Raw genomic sequence first — 22,004 nt, forward strand, 5'->3', positions numbered from 1 at the left:
TTGTTGTGGAGGGCAGAGTTGGGGATGGTATGCAGGATTCTACTGGGGAGAGTTTAGGATAGACTTTAAAAAGTGTCTCCTTATGGAGAGCTGGAAGTACTAGAAATATTTGCTGCTTAAGATCATAGAAATCTTGAAATTTAAAATACCAGGTTTGTATTTAGTAAATGCTCATTTAATAAATGAATTAAATGGTAAGCTTTTTTACTTAATAGACAAATTAAAATATTCTTTCTGGAATATAAACTTCCTATTAGCCTAGGAGGGCAAGAACTATATCAATGCATTTTCATCACTCTATCCCCAATACCTGGTATAATACATAATATAGCACATAGCAAGTATTCAATAAAAATGTGCTATGTGAACAAATGAATTTTTGTGCTAAAATTGCAAGCTGAATGTTGTGAGGCAATAGTTGACATGCCTTTAAAATAGTGTTTTCCCTTGTGTGTACTTCTTGGACTAACATGCATCAAGAATCATGATAAAAATGCAGATTCCTAGTCGAACACAGTGGCACACACTTCTAATCCCAGCACTTTGGGAGGCCAGGTTGGAAGGATTGTTTGAACCCAGGAGTTCAAGATCAGCCTGGGCAACATGGCAAGACTCTGTCTCTACAAAACTTAGCCAGGCTTGGTGGCATGCACCTGTAGTCTCAGCTGTTTGGGAGACTGAGTTGAGAGGATCCCTTGAACCCAGAAGGTCGAGGCTGCAGTGAGCCAAGTTTGTACCACTACACTCCAGCCTGGGTGACAGAGTGAGACTCTGTCTCAAAAAAAATGCAGATTCCTGGCTTCATCTAAGACCTACTGAATCAGAATTTCTGGAGGTAGGCCTTGGGAATCTATTTTTGACCAGGTCCACCACTGTTGTGTGTACAAGGTATGTAGTAGTATAATTTGACTTTACAATAGTTATCAGCTAAATCTTTGAATTAAAAAAACAAACAGTATCTAACCTTTATTGAGCAAAGTTTATGCCAGGCACTGTGCTAAGGATTTTACTAGCATTATCTTATTTAATCCTTACAAAGCAGGTACAAATTTTTCTATTTTCTGATGAGATTATGGCATGGAAAGTGGTGGCACTGGGGCTTGAACTCAGTGCTATGACTCTAGTTTCCACACTCTTTAACCATTACACTATGCTATTCTGACATTCATATTCTGTATGATTAAGCTTGTGGAGAAGTAAATTGAGGTTTGATATGACTTTACACTGCTTTAATCAATACTGTGGGTTTATGGAAAGGCACATTCAGTGTTATCAGGGTGTATAATATTGGGGAAGGTACAGATTTCATCTAGTTACTACACAATCTTATGGTGTCAGAACTGATCCTAGTCCTCCTGAATTGTCTTTGGTGCTGAACTTACTTATCCTTAGCCCCAAGTCAGTGTAGCAGAGTGGTTAAGAACAGGGGTCCTGGGGCAAGACCAGCGTTTAAATCTTAATCTTAGTCAAAATATCTGACTTCTGTGCCTCAGTTTTTTCATCTATACTTCTGAGAAATGTATGTCCATTAGTTCTTCAAAAATATCATCCTTTCCATTTTTTGTTTCTTTCTGAGACTGTTGTTATCTGAATGCCTGCTCTTTTAGCCTCCATATCTTTTAGTTTTTCTTTTGCATTCCTATTTCTTTATTCTTTCTTACTATCTTCTGGAAGAGTATCTCAGTCTTATCTCCTAATTCAATAAGATATTCAAGTGTACCCCTCCTGCTGTTTATACTGAGTTAGTTTTTCAACTGTTTTTTTTTTATTCCTAATATTTCATTTAGACTCTTAAATTAGTTTGAATTCCATGTTGGTGGTATCTTCCCTTATTTCATCTGTTTCAGTAACTGTATTTCAGATAGCATATGATGCCAGTTGATACCCCAGGGATGTCTGCATGTGTGCACATGCACATATGCACACATTGTCTATAAGTTTCTGGAATTCATATTTCCTTTTCCCTTCTATAGTTTCTGCAGAGTTGGTTTTGAGGGCGGGAGCTAGCAGCCTATGCTGGTTTGCCATGTGAGTAGTTTCGTCCATAATATGGGGATGATAATTGTATGTGCTTCATAGAGTTATTATGAAAAATTAAATATTTTATGTGAATTAGACATTTATGTTCATGTACTTTGCCCACTTTTTAATAGGGTTGTTTGTTTTTTCCTTGTAAATTTGTTTAAATTCTCTGTAGATTATGGATATTAGCCCTTTGTCAGATGAGTAGATTGCAAAAATTTTCTCCCATTCTATAGGTTGTCTGTTCACTCTGATGATCGTTTCTTTTGCTGTGTGCATAGGCTTTTTAGTTTAATTACATCCCATTTGTCAATTTTGGCTTTTGTTGCCATTGCTTTTGGTGTTTTAGATGTGAAGTCTTTGCCCATGTCCTGAATGGTATTGCCGAGGTTTTCTTCTAGTATGGTTTTAGGTCTTACATTTAAGTCTTTAATCCATCTTGAGTTAATTTTTGTATAAGGTGTAAGGAGGGGGTCCAGTTTCAGTTTTCTGCATATGGCTAACCAGTTTTCCCAACACCATTGATTAAACAGGGCGTCCTTTCCCCATTGCTTGTTTGTGGCAGGTTTGTCAAAGATCAGATGGTTGTAGATGTGTGGTGTTATTTCTGAGGCCTCTGTTTTGTTCCATTGGTCTATATCTCTGTTTTGGTACCAGTACCATGCTGTTTTGGTTACTGGAGCCTTGTGGTATAGTTTGAAGTCAGGTAGCATGATGCCTCCAGCTTTGTTCTTTTTGCTTAGGATTGTCTTGGCTTTGCAGGCTCTTTTCTGGTTCCATTTGAAGTTTAGAGTAGTTTTGTCCAATTCTGTGAATAAAGTCAGTGGTAGCTTGATGGGGACAACATTGAATCTATAAATTAGTTTGGGCAGTATGGCCATTTTCATGATATTAATTCTTCCTATCTTTGAGCATGGAATGTTTTTCCATTTGTTTGTGTCCTCTCTTTATTTCCTTGAACAGTGGTTTGTAGTTCTCCGTGAAGAGGTCTTTCACATCCCTTGTAAGTTGTATTCCTAGGTATTTTATTCTCTTAGTAGTAATTATGAATGGGAGTTCACTCATGATTTGGCTCTCTGTTTGTCTGTTATTGGTGTATAGGAATGCTTGTGGTTTTTGCACATTGATTTTGTATTCTGAGACTGCTAAAGTTGCTTATCAGCTTAAGGAGATTTTGGGCTGAGACGATGGAGTTTTCTAAATATACAGTCATGTCATCTGCAAACAATTTGACTTTCTCTTTTCCTATTTGAATACCCTTTATTTCTTTCTCTTGCCTGATTGCCCTGGGCAGAACTTCCAATACTATGTTGAATAGGAATGGTGAGAGAGGGCATCCTTGTCTTGTGCTGGTTTTCAAAGGGAATGCTTTCAGTTTTTGCCCATTCAGTATGATATTGGCTGTGGGTTTGTCATAAATAGCTCTTATTATTTTGAGATACGTTCCATCAATACCTAATTTATTGAGAGTTTTTAGCATGAAGGGGTGTTGAATTATATCGAAGGTCTTTTCTGCATCTATTGAGATAATCATAGTTTTTGTCATTGGTTCTGTTTATGTGATGGATTATGTTTATTGATTTGTGTATGTTGAAGCAGCCTTGCATCCCAGGGATGAAGCCGACTTGATTGTAGTGGATAAGCTTTTTGATGTGCTGCTAGATTCGGATGGTCAGTATTTTACTGAGGATTTCATCGATGTTCATCAAGAATATTGGCCTGAAATTTTCTTTTTTTGTTGTGTCTCTGCCAGGTTTTGGTATCAGGATGATGTTGGCCTCATAAAATGAGTTAGGGAGGATTCCCTCTTTTTCTATTGTTTGGAATAGTTTCAAAAGGAATGGTACCAGCTCCTGTTTGTACCTCTGATAGAATTCGGCTGTGAATCCATCTGGTTCTGGACTTTTTTTGGTTTGTAGGCTATTACTGCCTCAATTTCAGAACTTGTTATTGGTCTATTCACGGATTCGACTTCTTCCTTGTTTAGACTTGGGAGAATGTATGTGTCCAGGAATTCATCAGTTTCTTCTAAATTTTCTAGTTTATTTGTGCAGAGGTATTTTTAGTATTCTCTGATGGTAGTTTTTATTTCTGTGTGATCAGTGGTGATATTCCCTTTATCATTTTTTATTGCATCTATTTGATTCTTCTATCTTTTCTTTTTTATCAGTCTGGCTAGCAGTCTATCTATTTTGTTGATCTTTTCAGACAACCAGCTCCTGGATGCATTGATTTTTTTTGAAGGTTTTTTTGTGTCTCTATCTCTTTCAGTTCTTCTCTGATCTTAGTTATTTCTTGTCTTCTGCTAGCTTTTGAATTTGTTTGCTTTTGCTTCTCTAATTCTTTTAATTGTGATGTTAGGGTGTCGATTTTAGATCTTTCCTGCTTTCTCTTGTGGGCATTTAGTGCTATAAATTTCCCTCTACACACAGCTTTAAATGTGTCCCAGAGATTCTGGTACGTTGTCTCTTTGTTCTCATTGGTTTCAAAGAACTTCTTTATTTCTGCCTTAATTTTGTTATTTACCCAGTAGTCATTCAGGAGGAGGTTGTTCAGTTTCCATGCAGTTGTGCAGTTTTGAGTGAGTTTCTTAATCTCGAGTTCTGATTTGATTGCTCTGTGGTCTGAGAGACTGTTATGATTTCCATTCTTTTGCATTTGCTGAGGGGTGTTTTACTTCCAAGTATGTGGTCAATTTTAGAATAAGTGCAAGGAGTTGCTGAGTAGAATGCATTGTTCTGTTGATTTAGGGTAGAGAGTTCTGAAGATATCTATTAGGTCCACTTGGTCCAGAGCTGAGTTCAAGTCCTGAATATGCTTGTTAATTTTCTCTCGTTGATCTGTCTGATATTGACAGTGGGGTGTTAAAGTCTCCCACTATTATTGGGTGGGAGTCTGAGTCTCTTAGTAGGCCTCTAAAAACTTGCTTTATGAATCTGGGTGCTCTTGTATTGGGTGCATATATATTTAGGATAGTTAACTCTTCTTGATGCATTGATCCTGTTACCATTATGTAATGCCCTTCTTGGTCTCTTGATCTTTGTTGGTTTAAAGTCATTTTATCAGAGATTAGCATTGCAACTCCTGCTTTTTTTTGTTTTCCATTTGCTTGGTAAATTATTCCTCCATCCCTTTGTTTTGAGCCCATGTGTGTCTTTGCAAGTGGGGTGGGTCTCCGGAATACAGCAAACTGATGGGGTTGACTCTTTATCCAATTTGCCAGTCTGTGTCTTTTAATTGGGTCATTTAGGCCATTTACATTTAAGGTTAATATTGTTATGTGTGAATTTGATGCTGTCATTGTGATTCTAGCTGGTTATTTTGCCCGTTAGTTGATGCAGTTTCTTCATAGCGTCGATGGTCTTTACAATTTGGCGTGTTTTTACAGTGTCTGGTACTGGTTGTTCCTTTCCATGTTTAGTGCTTCCTTCAGGAGCTCTTATAAGGCAGGCCTGGTGGTGACAAAATCTCTCAGAATTTGCTTGTCTGTAAAGGAATTTATTTATCCTTCACCTATGAAGCTTAGTTTAGCTGGATATGAAATTCTGGGTTGAAAATTATTTTCTTTAAGAATGTTGAATATTGGCCCCCATTCTCTTCTGGCTTGTAGGATTTCTGCAGAGAGATCCACTGTTAGTCTGTGGTGGTTGTTTCTCTTTGTTATGTCTCTTTTATTTTAGCACATTCATTTTCTTACCCTCCATTCTGGATTTGTTTGATTATTTCCTGACAGTGTTTGAACTTATTCTACCTCTTATATATTCTGTATACTTGAAATCAGAAATTAGATGTAAAGGCTTGATGAGATTCATGACATACATTTTTGGCAAGAATGTTTTATGAATGACGTTTAAAGGGGTTAATATTTTTTTGAAAACCGGTATGGGAAAAGGAGTAATACATATATTGAGTGCTTATACTATGTACCTTTAAACACATTGTCTCATTTACTCCTTACAGTAGCTCTGAGCTATAGGTGATATTATTCCTTTGTAGTAAAGGATCACCCAACCATTAAGGAGTAAAGTGGTCGGGCATGGTGGCTCATGCCTGTAATCCCAGCACTTTGGGAGGCCGAGGCAGGCGGATCACAAGGTCAAGAGATCGAGACCATTCTGGCCAACATGGTGAAACCCCATCTCTACTAAAAGTACAAAAATTAGCTGGGCGTGGCGGCGCTCGCCTGTAGTCCCAGCTACTTGGGAGGCTGAAGCAGGAGAATTGCTTGAACCCGGGAGGCGGAGGTTGCGGTGAGCCGAATCGCGCCACTGCACTCCAGCCTAGTGACAGAGTGAGACTCCATCTCAAAGAAAAAGGAGCAAAGTTAGCATTCATAAAGAGAAGAAAAAAATCCAGCAAGGCCCTTTGTCTTTACATAAACATAAAAATTACTGACACATCACTTAATGTCTGTGCCTCAGTCTCTGGTAAAATAAGAGCAGCAAATTAACTTAATTCCGAAGTTTCTTATAGTTCCAACATTATTTGATCCTCAGAATTGCTTAGGCTTACTATGTTTTTCATTTTAGGTAATGAGAGGTGTCCTTTATGCATCAGCTAACTTTTTTAATTTAAAAATTTCTTTATTTTTATAGATTTAGGGAGTACAAATGCATTGTTTTTAAACAGATATATTGCACAGTGGTGAAGTCTGGGTTTTTAGCGTAACCATCACCTGAATAGTGTTAATTGTATGCAATACATAGTTTCTTATCCCTCATCTCCCTCTTACCCTCCCGCCTTTTGGAGTCTCCAGTGTCTATTATTTCATTCTGTTTGTCCATGTGTGCACATTGTTTAGTCCCCACTTATAGGTGAGAATATGTAGTATTTGACTTTGTATTTGTGAATTACTTCCTTAAGATAATGGCCTCTCCAGTTCCACCAATGTTGTTGCAAAAGACATGATTTCATTTATTTTTATGTCTGAGTAGTATTCCATGGTGTGTTTGTGTGTGTGTGTGTGTGTGCGTGCGCGCACGTGTGTGTATACACACCACATTTTTCTTATCCTTCAACTTTTAAGTTCAGGGTCACATGTGCCAGATGTGCAGGTTTACATGGGTAAACGTGTGCCATGGTGGTTTGCTGTATAGATCACCTCAACACCTAGGTATTTTTTTTTTTTTTTTTTTTTTTTTTTTTTTTTTGAGACGGAGTCTCGCTCTGTCACCCAGGCTGGAGTGCAGTGGCCGGATCTCAGCTCACTGCAAGCTCCGCCTCCCGGGTTTACGCCATTCTCCTGCCTCAGCCTCCCGAGTAGCTGGGACTACAGGCGTCCACCACCTCGCCCGGCTAGTTTTTTGTATTTTTAGTAGAGACGGGATTTCACCGTATTAGCCAGGATGGTCTCGATCTCCTGACCTCGTGATCCGCCCGTCTCAGCCTCCCAAAGTGCTGGGATTACAGGCTTGAGCCACCGCGCCCGGCAACACCTAGGTATTAAGCCCAGCATCTATTAGCTATTCTTCCTGATGCGCTCTCTCCCCTCAACCCTCACCCCGACAGTCCCCAGTGTGTGTTGTTCCCCTCAGCGTGTTCATGTGTTCTTATCATTCAGCTCCCACTTATAAGTGAGAACATGCGCATACCACATTTTCTTTATCCAGTCATCCATTGGTGGACACTTAGGCTGATTCCATGACTTTGCTATTGTGTATCTGCTAAGTTTTAAAAAATACATATATACATTTTCAGGACAGGTAATAACTATTGGTCTTTCTAAAGTTATGACAGCCATATATCTAGGATTTTCTTGGACAACTCCAATATCAGATACTTTGTCCTGTCAAACATCTCCTCAATTTTTTATTAGAAAAACTTGGTTAGGGTGTAAAATGCCTCTGTATAGAAATATGTTTTTTTTAAAGAGATAGAGTCTCACTATGTTGCCCAGGCTGATCTTGAAGTCCTGAGCCCAAGCAATCTTCCTGCTTCAGCCTCCCAAGTTGCTGAGTCTACAGGCGTGTACCACCATGCTGGGCTCTTTTCTTTTCTTTTTTTCTTTTTAAGGTGAGGGTCAGCTTTAACACTATTAGAAAAGGTGTTAGAAATAATAGAAAGTGGTAAATAACACCAGTATAGTTCTCCCAGAAGCCAACCAAGAGAAGAGAGTATTTTGATGAAGAGAGTGATTAAATTCTGTCACATGGTACTGATGAATAAGACAGGATCAGGTCTGAGAATTGACCATTAGATTTAGTGACACAAAGGTCAGTGGTAAACCAGGTACTGTGCTAAGCACTTCATGTGTAGTATTTAATCTCCACAATAATCCCATGAAATAGATACTTAGTAGCCCGTTTTATATACCAGAAGACTGAGGTTCAGCGAGGTAACTTGCTCAAGTAGAAAGGGCTAATAAGTGGTGGAACTAGGATTAAAATCTGCTTGAGACTCACTGTTCAATACAAGAGCCACTAGCTCCATATGGCTATTTACATTTACATTAAAATTAAGTTAAAAAATCAGTTTCTCCATCACATTAGTCACACTTCAGATACTCAGTAGTCGCATATGGCTTGTAGCTACTCTCTTGGATAGTGCAAACACAGAACATTTCCATCGTTGCAGAGAGTACTATTAGAGAGCAGTATTCCAGAGCCTATGATCCTAATCACTACACCTAAAGTCTCCCAGTTGACAAAGTTACCACCTTTTTTTTTTGGTGTGTGTGTGTGTGCGTGCACGTGTGTGTAAGTATATATAATTTAAATCATTCCATTAAATTTACCTCTGAAATTCGAAAGGCTGGAACAGATCTTCTTTTTATCAAATAAGTTGATTATTTGGTGTTTACATTTCAGGCAACCTGCTCGTGAAATTATCCATTGTAGAGAGAAACCTGGGAAACAAAGCTATATGTCCTTCAATTTTTTCCCCCATTTTCATTTACAGTTCAGAAGAACATAACACGTTGGAATGATTAATGATTCTGAATTAATGTAGATATTTGAGTGTCACAGTATCTGTATATTAATATCCTAAAGTGGTGTTACTGTATTGGTTAGGTTGACTGATTCATACATGTAAGTCTTTTAACACTCGTGGAGTAAGAGTAACAAGAAATTGAAGCTATAATCCTTTTAAGGGCTTAAGTAGGTGAATACCTCACTTTCGTCTCTTCCATTACTAGTGTTTGCATCACCAAGTTTTTTTATATCAGATTTATTATTTTGGACCCTTAAAGGAATATAAATTGCAAGAGAGATTTTGATCAGTGTAAGAATTACTAGATGGCCTTATTTCCTTTTTTATTATTGTACTTGTTATCTTTTATTAATGTTTTCTTTGTCTAAGATATAATTTGAAAGCCAGGTGTGGTGGCACACCCCTGTAGTCCCAGCTATTCAGGAGACTGAGGCAGGAGGATTGTTTGAGCTCGGGGGTTCGAGGCTGTGCAACACATAATCACACCTATGAATAGCCACTGCACTCCAGCCTGGGCAACATAGTGAGTCCCTGTCTCTTAAAAAACAAAAGATGTGGACAGGCATGGTGGCTCACACCTGTAATCCCAGCACTTTGGGAGGCTGAGACGGGCGGATCACTTGAGGTCAGGAGTTCAAGACCAGCCTGGACAACATGGTGAAACCCTGTATCTACAAAAAATACAAAAAAAAAAAAATTAGCCAGGCATGTGGTAATGGCAGGCACCTGTAATTCCAGCTACTTGGGAGGCTGAGTCAAGATAATTGCTTGTACCCAGGAGGCAGAGGTTGCAATGAGCTGAGATTGTGCCACTGCGCTCCAGCCTGCGTGACAGAGTGAGACTCTGTCTCAAAAAAAAAAAAAAAAAAAAAAAAGACATAATTTGAACTGCTAGGTAGCTGCTTTCATTCCTGTTTCATATCTTCTGTTTCCTTTTTACATTGCATCTATAGTGGAGTTAGAGAATGTAACAATGTTTGTGAAATAATGTTAACTCAAGATTGTGTAGAATGAAAATTGAGTTTCGATTGAGGCTATCCTTGGAAAGCTGCAACTTCTATAATGTCACTGCAGTCATATAAAATCTAGAATGATGACTTTCTACCTCAGTGGCACGTGGCATATGTAATGGTTGTAATGGATATCCAGTTTTTAAAGGTAAATTGCTAAATGTAGTATCTAGTTCTTTAAGTGTTAAGGAGAAAACATTCTTATCAAAGGAGGCTTTTACTTTCCACCTAAGTCAGTTTGGCAGGCCTGCCTTTTCTTTCATTTAAAGTGACAAGTTCTGTAGTTGTCACTATCTTATTCATACCAACAATTTGGGAATCTGGATATATTTATAAATGCTCTTTGACAAAGGTTATGTGCTTGTGACCAAAAAATCTGATACAAGGTGTTATGAGAATTTCATTCAATAAGCTCTCTAGTTACTTATCAAATTCACTGCATTTTTTCCAGTGTAGTTTGGGAAGAAAGAGCCTTCAAATTTGAAAGTAGACGCTTTTTGACCAGGAATGTTAAATTTCTTTACTAAGAAGCTAGATTTATTTAAGCAATAAAAGGAATTTTTCATAGCTTTTTGAGTGGGTCATGTGGCAGTTAAGTATTCTGGTGATTTTATTTCCAGATATTATAAAACTCAAATTCAAAGTAATGGCAAGCAAAATATTTTTGAAACGTGGTAAACCCCCTCCCTTACCCCCAGGCAAAGCCTTGATTTTTTTTTTAGATATTTTATTTTCAAGGTTGAATTTCAGAATTAATTAGATGGGAATTTTTGTCAGCTTGCCAAATACTTTAAACTTCTAAGTAAATAAACTTTTAATTTATCATTAATTTTGTTTTATTAATTGAACTAGTCATTTTAAAAGCTTAAACTAATTTAGATTGTGAGCTAGAATATAGACCTCGCTTTTCCCAGTATATAAGCTTTTTCACTTAAACAGGAAAAAAAGTTTAGACAAAGAAAAGTAAAGGTACACATTTGGATGTAATTTAAATCTCATTTTGATGACTGTTGGCCTAGTGATTATAGATTCTGTTCCAGTATTGTTTTCAATAATAGTGTTACTCTAGCAACTAATATAAATGCATGCTTTTACAGGATAAAACAAAAACTTTTCCACCAGTTGTGTTGTGTATTGGTAAGAAATTTTCTTTATTAACTTTTATAACTTGCTCTGGACTTTGCAAAACTGTTTTTTCCCAAAGAAATAATCTGAAGATTCTGTTACAAATACTTTTTTATCCTCTTAATTTCATTATTTGTTTCTTATATTGATAGTATGCTGCTATTAATTAAAAGGGGAAGATTTAGAAACAGTTTGTGTCACAAATCCGCTATCTTTTTTCTCTTATTCATGTCTTACATAGCACTCTGGAGGAAAGAAAGACTTCTGCCTTCCTGCTTATGAACGACATAAATGATTTCCAATTTAAAAAACTAGTTAACTTATTTGCCTGGTCTTTTCTTTGTTAAAATGAAAATTACGGAAAGCATGCTTATCTTAGTCTGAATATTTTTGGCATAATCATATAAATAAGTGATTGAAATACATTAAACTTTATTCATTAACCCTTGTTTGCAGATTTGGTAATAAAAACTGGAAGCAGTCTTAATGTTTTAATAAACTCTTAAGTAAGGGAATGATTAAATAGATGATAAAGTGTAACTATATAAGCACTGTGCAACTATTAGAAATGATGAAGGGTTGGATTTGATGTAAAATGATATCCTCGGAAAGGTATTAAGAGATAAGAGTATGTTTCAAAACTACATATACTTCAATTCCATTTTTTTTCTTTCAACTTTTAAGTTCCGGAATACATGTGCAGGTTTGTTACATAGGTAAACGTGTGCCATGGTGGTTTACTGCACAGATCATCCCATCACCCAGGTATTAAGCTCAGCATCCATTAGCTATTCTTCCTGATGCCCTCCCTCACCCAACCCCCCACAGTTGCCAAGTGTGTGTTGTCCCCCTCCATGTGTCCATGTGTTCTCATCGATCAGGTCCCACTTTATAAGTGAGAACATGTGGGATTTGGTTTTCTGTTCCTGCATTAGTTTGCTGAGAATAATGGCTCCTATCTCCATCCATGCCCCTGCAAGGGACATGATCTTGTTCCTTTTTATGGCTGCATAGTGTATATATGTACCATCTGGTATATGTACCACCTTTTCTTTATCCAGTCTATCATTGATGGGCATATAGGTTGATTCCATGACTTTGCTTTTGTGCTGCAGTGAACATACGCATGCACGTATCTTTATAATAGAATGATTTCTATTCCTTTGGGTATATACCCAGTAATGGGATTGCTGGGTCAGATGTTATTTCTGCCTCTCGGTCTTTGAGGAATTGCCACACTGCCTTCCACAATGGTTGAACACCAACAGTATAAAAGTGTTCTTTTTTCTCCACAACCTTTCCAACATCTGCTGTTTTTTGACTTTTGAATAATAGCCATTCTGATTGGTATCAGATGGTATCTCATTGTGGTTTTGATTTGCATTTCTCTAGCGATCAGTGATGATGAGCTTTTTTTCATGTGTTTATTGGCCACAAGTATGTCTTCTTTTGAGAGAAGTATCTGTTCATGTCCTTTGCCCACTTTTTAATGGCATTGTTTGTTTCTTTCCCATAGATTTGTTTAAAGTTCTTGTAGATTCTGGATATTATATTTTTGTGATATGGATAGATTGCAAATGTTTTCTTCCATTTTGTAGGTTGTCTGTTCACTCTGATGATCGTTTCTTTTGTTGTGCAGAAGCTTTTTAGTTTAATTAGATCCCATTTGTCAATTTTGGCTTCTGTTGCAGTTGCTTTTGGTGTTTTTCTCATGAAATTTTTGCCCATGCCTATATCCTGAATGGTATTGCCTAGATTTTCTTCTGGGGTTTTTATAGTTCGGGGTTTTACATTTCAGTCTGTAATCCATCTTGAGTTAAACTTTGTATATGGTGTAAGGAAGGGTTCTGGTTTCAGTTTTCTGCGTATGGCTTGCCTGTTCTCCTATCACCACTTATTAAATAGGGAATCCTTTCCCCATTGCTCGTTTTGGTCAGGTTTGTCAAAGAGCAGATGGCTGTAGGTGTGTGGTCTTATTTCTGGGTTCTCTATTCTATTCCATTGGTTGATGTGTCTGTTTTTGTACAAGTACCATGCTGTTTTGGTTACTGTAGACTTGTGGTATAGATAAAATCAGGTAGCATGATGCCTCCAGCTTTGTTCTTTTTGCTTAGGATTCATTGGCTATTTGGGCTCTTTTTTGGTTCCATATGAATTTTCAAATAGTTTTTTTTTTTTTCTTTCTAATCCTGTGAAGAATTGTCAGTGGTAGTTTAATGGGAATAGCATTGAATCTATAAGTTACTTTGGGAAGTATGGCCATTTTCACAATACTGATTCTTCCTATCTATGAGCATGGTATGTTTCTTTATTTGCTTATATCCTCTCTGATTTCTCTGAGCAGTGGTTTGTTGTTCTCCTTGAAGAGGTCCTTTGCTTCCCCCTTGCTAGCTGTATTCCTAGGTATTTTATTCTCTCTGTAGCAATTGTGAATGGGAGTTTATTCATGATTTGGCTCTCTGCTTGCCTGTTGTTGGTGTATAGGAATGCTAGTAATTTTTACACATTGATTTTATATCCTGAGAATGTGCTGAAGTTTCTTATCAGCTTAAGAAGCTTTTGGGCTGAGACAGTGAGGTTTTCTAGCTATAGGAACATGTCATATGCAAACAAAGATAATTTGACTTCCTCTCTTCCTATTTGAATACGCTTTATTTCTTTCTCTTGCCTGATTGCCCTGGCCAGGACTTCCAATACTATGTTGAGTAAGGGTGGTGAGAGAAGGCATCTTTGTCTTGTGCCAGTTTTCAAGGGAAATGGTTCCAGCTTTTGCCCATTCAGTATGATATTGGCCATGGGTTTGTCGTATATTGCTCTTATTATTTTGAGGTATGTTCCTTTAATGCCTAGTTTATTGAGAGTTTTAAACAATGAAGGCATGCTCAATTTTATTGAAGAAGTTTTTTGCATCTATTGAGGTAACCATGTGGTTTTTGTGTTTAGTTCTGTTTATGTGATGAATCACGTTTATTTATTTGCGTATGTTGAACCAACCTTGCAATCCACGCATGACACCAGCTTGCTCGTGGTAGATAAGCTTTTTGATGTGCTGCTTGTTGCATTCAGTTTGCCAGTATTGTATTGAGGATTTTTTTGCATCAATGTTCATCAAGGATATTGGCCTGAAGTTTTCTTTTTTTGTTGTTGTATCTCTGCCAGGTTTTCATATCAGGGTGATGCTGGCCTCATAGAATGAGTTGTGGAGGAGTCCTTCCTCTGTAATTTTTGGAATAGTCTCAGTATTCAGCTCCTCTTTGTACCTGTGGTAGAATTCGGCTGTGAATCCATCTGGTCCTGGGCTTTTTTTGGCTGGTAGGCTATTTATTACTGCCTCAATTTTGGAACATGTTACTAGTCTATTCAGAGATTCAATTTCTTCCTGGTTCAGTCTTGGAGGGTGTGTTTGTCCAAGAAATTGTCCGTTTCTTTTGGATTTTCTAGTTTTTGTGCGTAGAGGTGTTTATATTATTCTCTGATGGTGGTTTGCATTTCTGTGGGGTCAGTGGTGATGTCCCCCTTATTTCTGATTTTATTTGATTCTTCTTTCTTTTCTTCATTAGCCTAGCTAGCAGTCTATCTATTTTATTAATTTTTTTAAGAAACCACCTCCTGGATTCATTGATTTTTTTTTTTTAATGGATTTTCCATGTGTCTGTTTCCTTCAGCTCAGCTCTGACCTTAGTTATTTCTTGTCTTCTGCTAGCTTTGGGGTTTGATTTCTCTTGGTTCTCTAGTTCTTTTAGTTGAGATGTTAGGTTGTTAACTTGAGATCTTTCTAGTTTTATTTTTTTGTTTGTTTGTTTTGAGATGGAGTCTTGCTCTGTTGCCCAGGCTAGAGTATAATGGCACGATCTCAGCTCACTCCAACCTCCGCCTCCTGGGTTCAAGGGATTCTCCTGCCTCAGCTTCCCAAGTAGCTGAGATTACAGGCGCCTGCCACCACACCTCACTAATTTTTTTGTATTTTTAGTAGAGATGGGGTTTCACCATGTTGGTCAGGCTGGTCTCGAACTATTGACCTCAAGTTATCCACCCACCTCGGCCTCCCAAAGTGCAGGGATTACAGGCATGAGCCACTGCGCCCAGCCTTTCTAGCTTTTTGATGTGGGCATTTTAGTGCTATAAATTTCTCTCCCAGAGATTCTGATATGTTTTCTCTTTGTTCACATTAATTTCAAAAATCTTCTTGATTTCTACCTTAATTTCATTATTTATCCAAGAGTCATTAAGGAGCAGGTTGTTCAATTTCCATGTAGTTGTATGGTTTTGAGTGGATTTCTTATTCTTGAGTTCTAATTTGCTTGCGCTGTGGTCTAAGAGACTGTTATGATTCCAGTTCTTTTGCATTTGCTGAGGAGTATTTTCCTATTATGTGATAAATTTTAGAGTATGTGTTGTGTGGCAATGAGAAGAATGTATATTCTGTTGTTTTTGGGTGAAGAGTTCTGTAAGTATTTATCAGGTCCACATGATACAGAGCTGAGCTCAGGTCCTGAATATCTTTGTTAATTTTCTGTCTCAATGATCTAATATTGTCAGAGGGGTGTTAAACTCTCCCACTATTATTGTTTGGGAGTCTAATTCTCTTTATACGTCTCTAAGAACTTACTTTATGAATTTGGGTGCTCCTATATTGTGTGTGTATGTATTAAGGATAGTTAGCTCTTCTTGATGAATTGAACCCTTTACCATTATGTAATATGCCTGTCTTTGTCTTTTCTGATCTTTGTTGTATTAAAGTCTATTTTGTCAGAAACTAGGATTGCTACCCCTGCTTTTTCCTGTTTTCCATTTGCTTGGTAAATTTTCTTGTGTCCCTTTATTTTCAGCCTGTGGGTGTCTTTGCACATGACATGGGTCTCTTGAAGACACCATACCAATGGGGCTTGACTCTTTATCCAACTTGCCATTCTGTGTCTTTTAATTTGGGCAGTTAGCCCATTTCCATTTTAAGTTAGTACTATTATGTGTGAATTGGATCCTGTCATCATGATGCTAGCTGGTTATTTTGCAGACTTGTTTGTGTGATTGCTTCATAGTGTCCCTGGACTGTGTACTTCAGTGTATTTTTTAGTGGCTGATAATGGTTTTTTCTTTCCATATTTAGTGCTTCCTTCAGGACCTCTTGCAAGGCAGGCCTGCTAGTGATGAATTCCCTCAGCATTTGCTTGTCTAAAAAGGATCTTATTTCTCCTTTGCTTATGAAGCTTAGTTTGGCTGGATATGAAATTCTGGGCTGGAATTTCTTTTCTTTAAGAATGTTGAATATTGGCCCCTAATCTCTTCTGGCTTACAGGTTTTTCACTAAGAGGTCTGCTGTTAGTCTGATGGGCTTCCTTTTGTGTAAGTGACCTGGCCTTTCTCTCTGGCTGCCCTCAACATTTTTTCTTTCATTTCGACCTTGGAGAATCTGATGATTATGTATCTTGGGGTTGATCTTCTCGTGGAATATCTTACTGGGGTTCTCTGCATTTCCTGAATTTGAATTTTGGCCTGTCTTGCTAGGTTGTGGAAGTTCTCCTCGATGATATCCTGAAGTATGTTTTCCAGCTTGGTTCCATTCTCCCTGTCAGTTTTAGGGACCCCATTCAGTCGTAGATTTGGTCTCCTTACATAATCCCATAATTCTCAGAAGTTTTGTTCATTCCTTTTCATTCTTTTTTCTCTATTCTTGTCTACCTGTCTTATTTTAGAAAGATAGTCTTCCAGTTCTAAGATTCTTTCCTCACCTTGGTCTCTTCTGCTATTAATTGCATTGTGAAGTTTGATTGCATTGTGAAGTTCTCGTGTTGTGTTTTTCAGCTCCATCAGGTTGGTTATGTTCCTCTCTAAACTGACTATTCTTGCTATACGCTCCTGTATTGATTTATCATGATACTCAGCTTCTTTGCCTTGGGTTAAAACATGCTTTTTTAGCCCAGCAAAATTTGTTATTACTCACCTTCTGAAGTGTATTTCTGTTACTTCATCCTTCTCAGCCTCAGCCCAGTTCTGTGCTCTTGCTGGAGAGGTGTTGCAGTCATTTGGAGAAGAAAAGACACTCTGGCTTTTTGAGTTTTCAGCGTTTTTGCATTGATTGTTTCTCATCTTTGTGGGCTTATCTACCTTTGATCCTTGAGGTTGCTGCCCTTTGAATGGGTTTTTTTTTCCAGGGCCTTTTTTTTTTGGTCGTTGTTGACATTGCTGTTGTTTTCTGTTTGTTTGTTTTTCTTTTAACAGTCACGCCACTTTACTGTAGGGCTCCTGTGGTTAGCTGGGGGTCTGCTCCAGACCCCAGTTTCTTCTGCCTCTCCCGCACCTGCAGGAGGCGGCTGGCGACTCGCACTGGAAGATCTCACCCAGTCAGGAGGGATGGGATCAGGGACCCACCCAATGAAACAGTCTGGTTGCTTCTTGGTAGAGCAGGTGTGTTGCACTGGGTTTTTTTTCCTCTGTACCACCTTTATTCTCCATAGCCAGCAAGCTGGAATGGCTGATTTAACGGAAGCACAGAGATGGCCGCTGGCCCTCCCCTGGGGAGCTCCCTCCCATGGAGATATCAGATCTCTGTCTGCAGGAGTGGGTCGGGGCCTGTCAAATAAACAGTCTGGCTACAATCTGGCAAGGCGGCTGCACTATGCCTTGTGGGGGGCGGGGGCGGTGCTCCTGGCTGGGTGATCTGCACTCTCCACTCTCTCCAGGCTGGAACAACTGAGTCCCCAGAAACCACAGAGATATCAGCCGCCCCTCCCTGCTACCCCCAGCTCCCTCCCAGCGAGAGATCAGATCTCTGACCCTGCATGGTAAGTCCTACTCAGTTTGGAGTGGGTCCATCTGGTTAAAGAAGCGGTCTGGCCCCCTTATCTGGCAAGGCCACTGCACTGTGCTGTGGGCGGCCCTCCTCCTCTGGGCTGTGCCCACTCTTCACAGCTGGCAGGCTGGATTGGCTGTTTCCCCTGAATTGCAGAGATGGTGACCGCCCCTCCCCCTGGAACTTGGTCTTGTCTCAGGCGGACTTCAGCCCTCTGCTGTTGGCTAGCTGGGATTCCAAGTCTGTGAGGTGCGATGGAAATGGGGCCTGCCGAGCCATGCTGCTTGGCTCCCTGTATTCAGACCCCTTCCTAGGGATGTATATGGATGGATTTTACGCCTTGGCAGGGATCCCGTGGCAGGAGTATGCAAAATTCCTGGGTCTCTGTGTGCGCCTGAGCTGCTGTTTTGCCGAGCCTCCACACAGCTCTGTGTATCAGACCCAAGATCCTGGTGGAATGGGTTCACAAGGGGATCTCCTGCTCCACATGTAGCAAAGATCCATCGGAGAAGCCTGGCTTCCTGAGCGGGTTGCACACTCACTCACTGCCTTCCCTGGCTGGGGATGGGGGTTCCTTTTGCTCCACGTGCTCCTGGATGGGCCATAGCCCCCCCGCACCTTCTCCTTGCTCTCTGTGCTTTTTGCCTATTCAGTCCCAATGTAAGAACCTGAATATTTCATTTGAAGGTGTTGGATTCATTCACCCTTTTTCATGCCTCTCTGTGAGTGCCACAGACCACAGCTGCTTCTCATCAGCCATCTTGCCCTTTGTCCAATTCCATTTTTATGCAAAGGTGTGTGTGTGTGTGTGTGTAAATGTGTGGAGGAATACATAACAAATGTTACTGGTAGTTATTTCCTGGTTTTGTAATTGGATGTTAGTATTGTTTGCATTTTGTTTTGTTTGGTTCTTTGAAAAGAGGGATTATAGTAGCCAGGATGGAGGTAATGTTTTAGGCAAAAAATCTGAAACTTTCTAGGATAGAAAACAAACAAATTCACATGTGCTTTTCCTGTGACTTACATTGGCATTTCAGTTGACTAGCAAGTCAAAAGGAAAGTTATTGCATGGTTAAAGGCTGAACCTTCACCATAACCTGACCTTAGACAGTCATGTCTGACTTGATAGGATAGGTTTTAAATCTGGAATTAGTGGAGTGAATACATTAAAGGGATTTAGAAATGACGTTTCTCAAAAATAAGTATCTCCTGAAGATGCAAATGGTAAAACAGTACGTGGTATTATTTTCAGGTATAGTATAAGCATGAACTGGCCTTTCACAAGTTTGTCTTGAGACTTGTTTTTTCAGTTTTTATGTTTTCTTTTATTAAATTAACATGCTTGTTTTAGAAAGTTCAAAAAGTACAAAAGTGCAGGCCAGGTTCAGTGACTCATGCCTGTAATCCCAGCACTTTGGGAAGCCGAGGTGGGTGGATCACTTGAGGTCAGGAGTTCGAGACCAGCCTGGCCAACTTGGTGAAACTCCATCTCTACTAAAAATACAAAAATTAGCCAGGCATGGTAGCGGGTGCCTGTAGTCCCAGCTACTTGGGAAGTTGAGGCAGGAGAATCGCTGGAACCTGGGAGGTGGAGGTTGCAGTGAGCACCACTGCACTCCAGCCCGGGCAACAGAGCGAGACTCTGTCTCTAAATAAATAAATAAAAGTTAAAAAGTGCTAAAAGTAAGAAAATAGACGTAAGGTCCCCCTCCCCTGGAATCTTTCAGTGAATTATCTTTTTTTACCTAAGGGAATAGGTCTGGGAAGTAGAGGAACTGTAAAGAAAACAGACATTCTTTGTGGTGTGATGGAATCATCTCTGCATAGGAGCCAGGAAATTTAGTTTCCAGTCCCAGGTAGTCCTTAGCTGTGTAATCGGAAAAAGTTACTTTGCCTCTCTGGGCTTCAATTTCTACTAATTCCATGATGATACATTTGGACTTAGAAATTATAGAATGCTAAGGACTGACTTAATAAAGCTTTCCTGGTATCTCAGACATTTTTTAAAAGGCTGTATGTGAGTTTGTGTATATGTTTATGTGTATATGCATTTCTGGAAAGGCTTCCCCTCCAACCATTAAAGACATAATTAATGTTATAAATTGTGGTGTTTAGAATTGAGAAATAAATACCGCACTTGACAGTGTTTATTTCCAAAGAATTGGGTATTTTCATGCTTTTGTTTATTCCTGCTATTTTCATATCATCCTGTTACACACGTGAGCAGAGAGTGTATCATCCATATTTAATTTACAGTCATAGCTAGACTAAGTTATTATCCAGTGTTATTGAGAGAATCAGTGGCACAGATAGAAATGAATTAGTTCCTAGTATACAGTTTTCTTGGCCTTTCTCTCATCCAGATTGCTTTCTTAGAGAAATGAACTGATCTGACTATGATTAAGATCATTTATTGCTACACAGAAGTAAAATTAGAGATTATCCATAGAACATTTTAATCTTGTAATTTATTTGGTGTGTTGTAGACCAGCTGACTTTTCTCATTGTATTTGGTAAATGTACTAAAAATGTTAGTCAATGTTATCTGGTTTTATTATTTTATCTCTCTCTTGAGTCGTGGTTGGCATGTATGTGTTGGGGGAGTGGGCATAGGAGTTACACATTTAAGAAAGCCCTATCTTTTAGTAGAATAAATTAATGCAGATTGGCCTGTCTTCCTGCCTGCCTGGTCAGTAACAGTGGACTTTGGAGATTGATCTAGTGATGATAAACCTATTGTATGTGGCATAAGCCAGAGAAGTCAACTTTGATCACAGGTTTCTACACTGGCGTGAGAGAGAAGCATTTAGTTAACATTTCAAATTTCAAAGTAACTAAGCCTGTTAGCATCCATGTATTCTACCAGTAGACTTTATTGGGTCCTCTCATTTGTATGGTCTTTTATTGTTTTTTGTTTTCAACAAAGGAAATAGCACACACATACATCTCAAAATGGATTATACCTGTTGTAATCTCAGTATTTTGGGAGATCAAGGTGGGAGGATCACTTGAGGCCAGGAATTTGAAACGAGCCTGGGAAACATACTGAGATCCTATGTCTACAGAATTTTTAAAATTAGCCAGGTACAGTGGTATGCACCTGTAGTCCTAGCTACTCGGGAGGCTGAGGCAGGAGAATCACTTGAGCCCAGGAGTTCAAGGCAGCAGTGAACTGTGATCAAACCACTGCACTCCAGCTTGGGTGACAACATGGGACCCTATCTAAAAAAAATAAAATAAAATAAAGTAAGAATTGTAAAGTCTCTATTATGGTTATATCTATTAAGAAAATCAGTTCTGTTAAGAAAGGAAATAATTTTTGAAAAATGTTTATTGGGGTAGCAAGATAAAAAGTTGTTTACAAGATATTAAATATCAGAATATTTGGAATTAGTGTATTTGCTATTGTATAGAAAAAAAAAGCTTAGGGCCTCATGATTTGAATTTTTCATCTTGAGTTATTTAATACACATTTGAGTTCTTACCACTTTTTGGACCCTATACTCAACATGTGTAAAGGCATAATTATTTTCAAATGTGGGCTTTGTCTATGCAAAAATTTATGAGTGCATTAAGCATCACTAGATGCAGATTAAATTTGAATTCAATGTGCTATATATGTACCTCCACTACCTTCATTTGATCAGTAATTATGTCCCTTCACTAAATTCACACTCAATTTAGAAACTGTGTTCTAGGAAAACTTGTTAAAAGCTATGGAAAATCCTTCTGTAAAGTGAATTAATTTGCCTTTTATAGATCCAGGTTTTCTTATGTGATTTCTTAATGAACAACTTGTGAATATTTTAAATTTATTAAAAGTAACGTATCTGTAATTCACATTAAACCCCCACCCCATCTATCTTTGTGTCTCACTCTCACAGTCATAATTACACAGAGCAGGAGTTTAGTGTTCTTACTGAGTATATAAATGATCCCAATTTTTTATAATCTTAAAAGATTGGCTTAAGATACCATGATTTCTTTAAAATATATATACTATGATAATAAATCAAAAAATGTATCAATTTAAATTTGACCCATGGGTCTTTGCAGTGTAATTTAACATTTGACCTTCCTGCAGTTGAAGTATAAGGGCTATATGTTTCAGTTAAACTGTCCTATAA

General features: G+C 38.5%; 1 protein-coding gene across 8 annotated transcripts in view; it reads left to right on the top strand.

Moving 5' to 3' along the window:
* Positions 1 to 22,004, top strand: part of ATRX (ATRX chromatin remodeler) — a 300,487-nt gene that overhangs the window by 260,217 nt on the left and 18,266 nt on the right. The window lies entirely within an intron of this gene.

This window comes from Chlorocebus sabaeus, chromosome X, assembly GCF_047675955.1.
Source record: "Chlorocebus sabaeus isolate Y175 chromosome X, mChlSab1.0.hap1, whole genome shotgun sequence".
Lineage (NCBI taxonomy): Eukaryota > Metazoa > Chordata > Mammalia > Primates > Cercopithecidae > Chlorocebus > Chlorocebus sabaeus.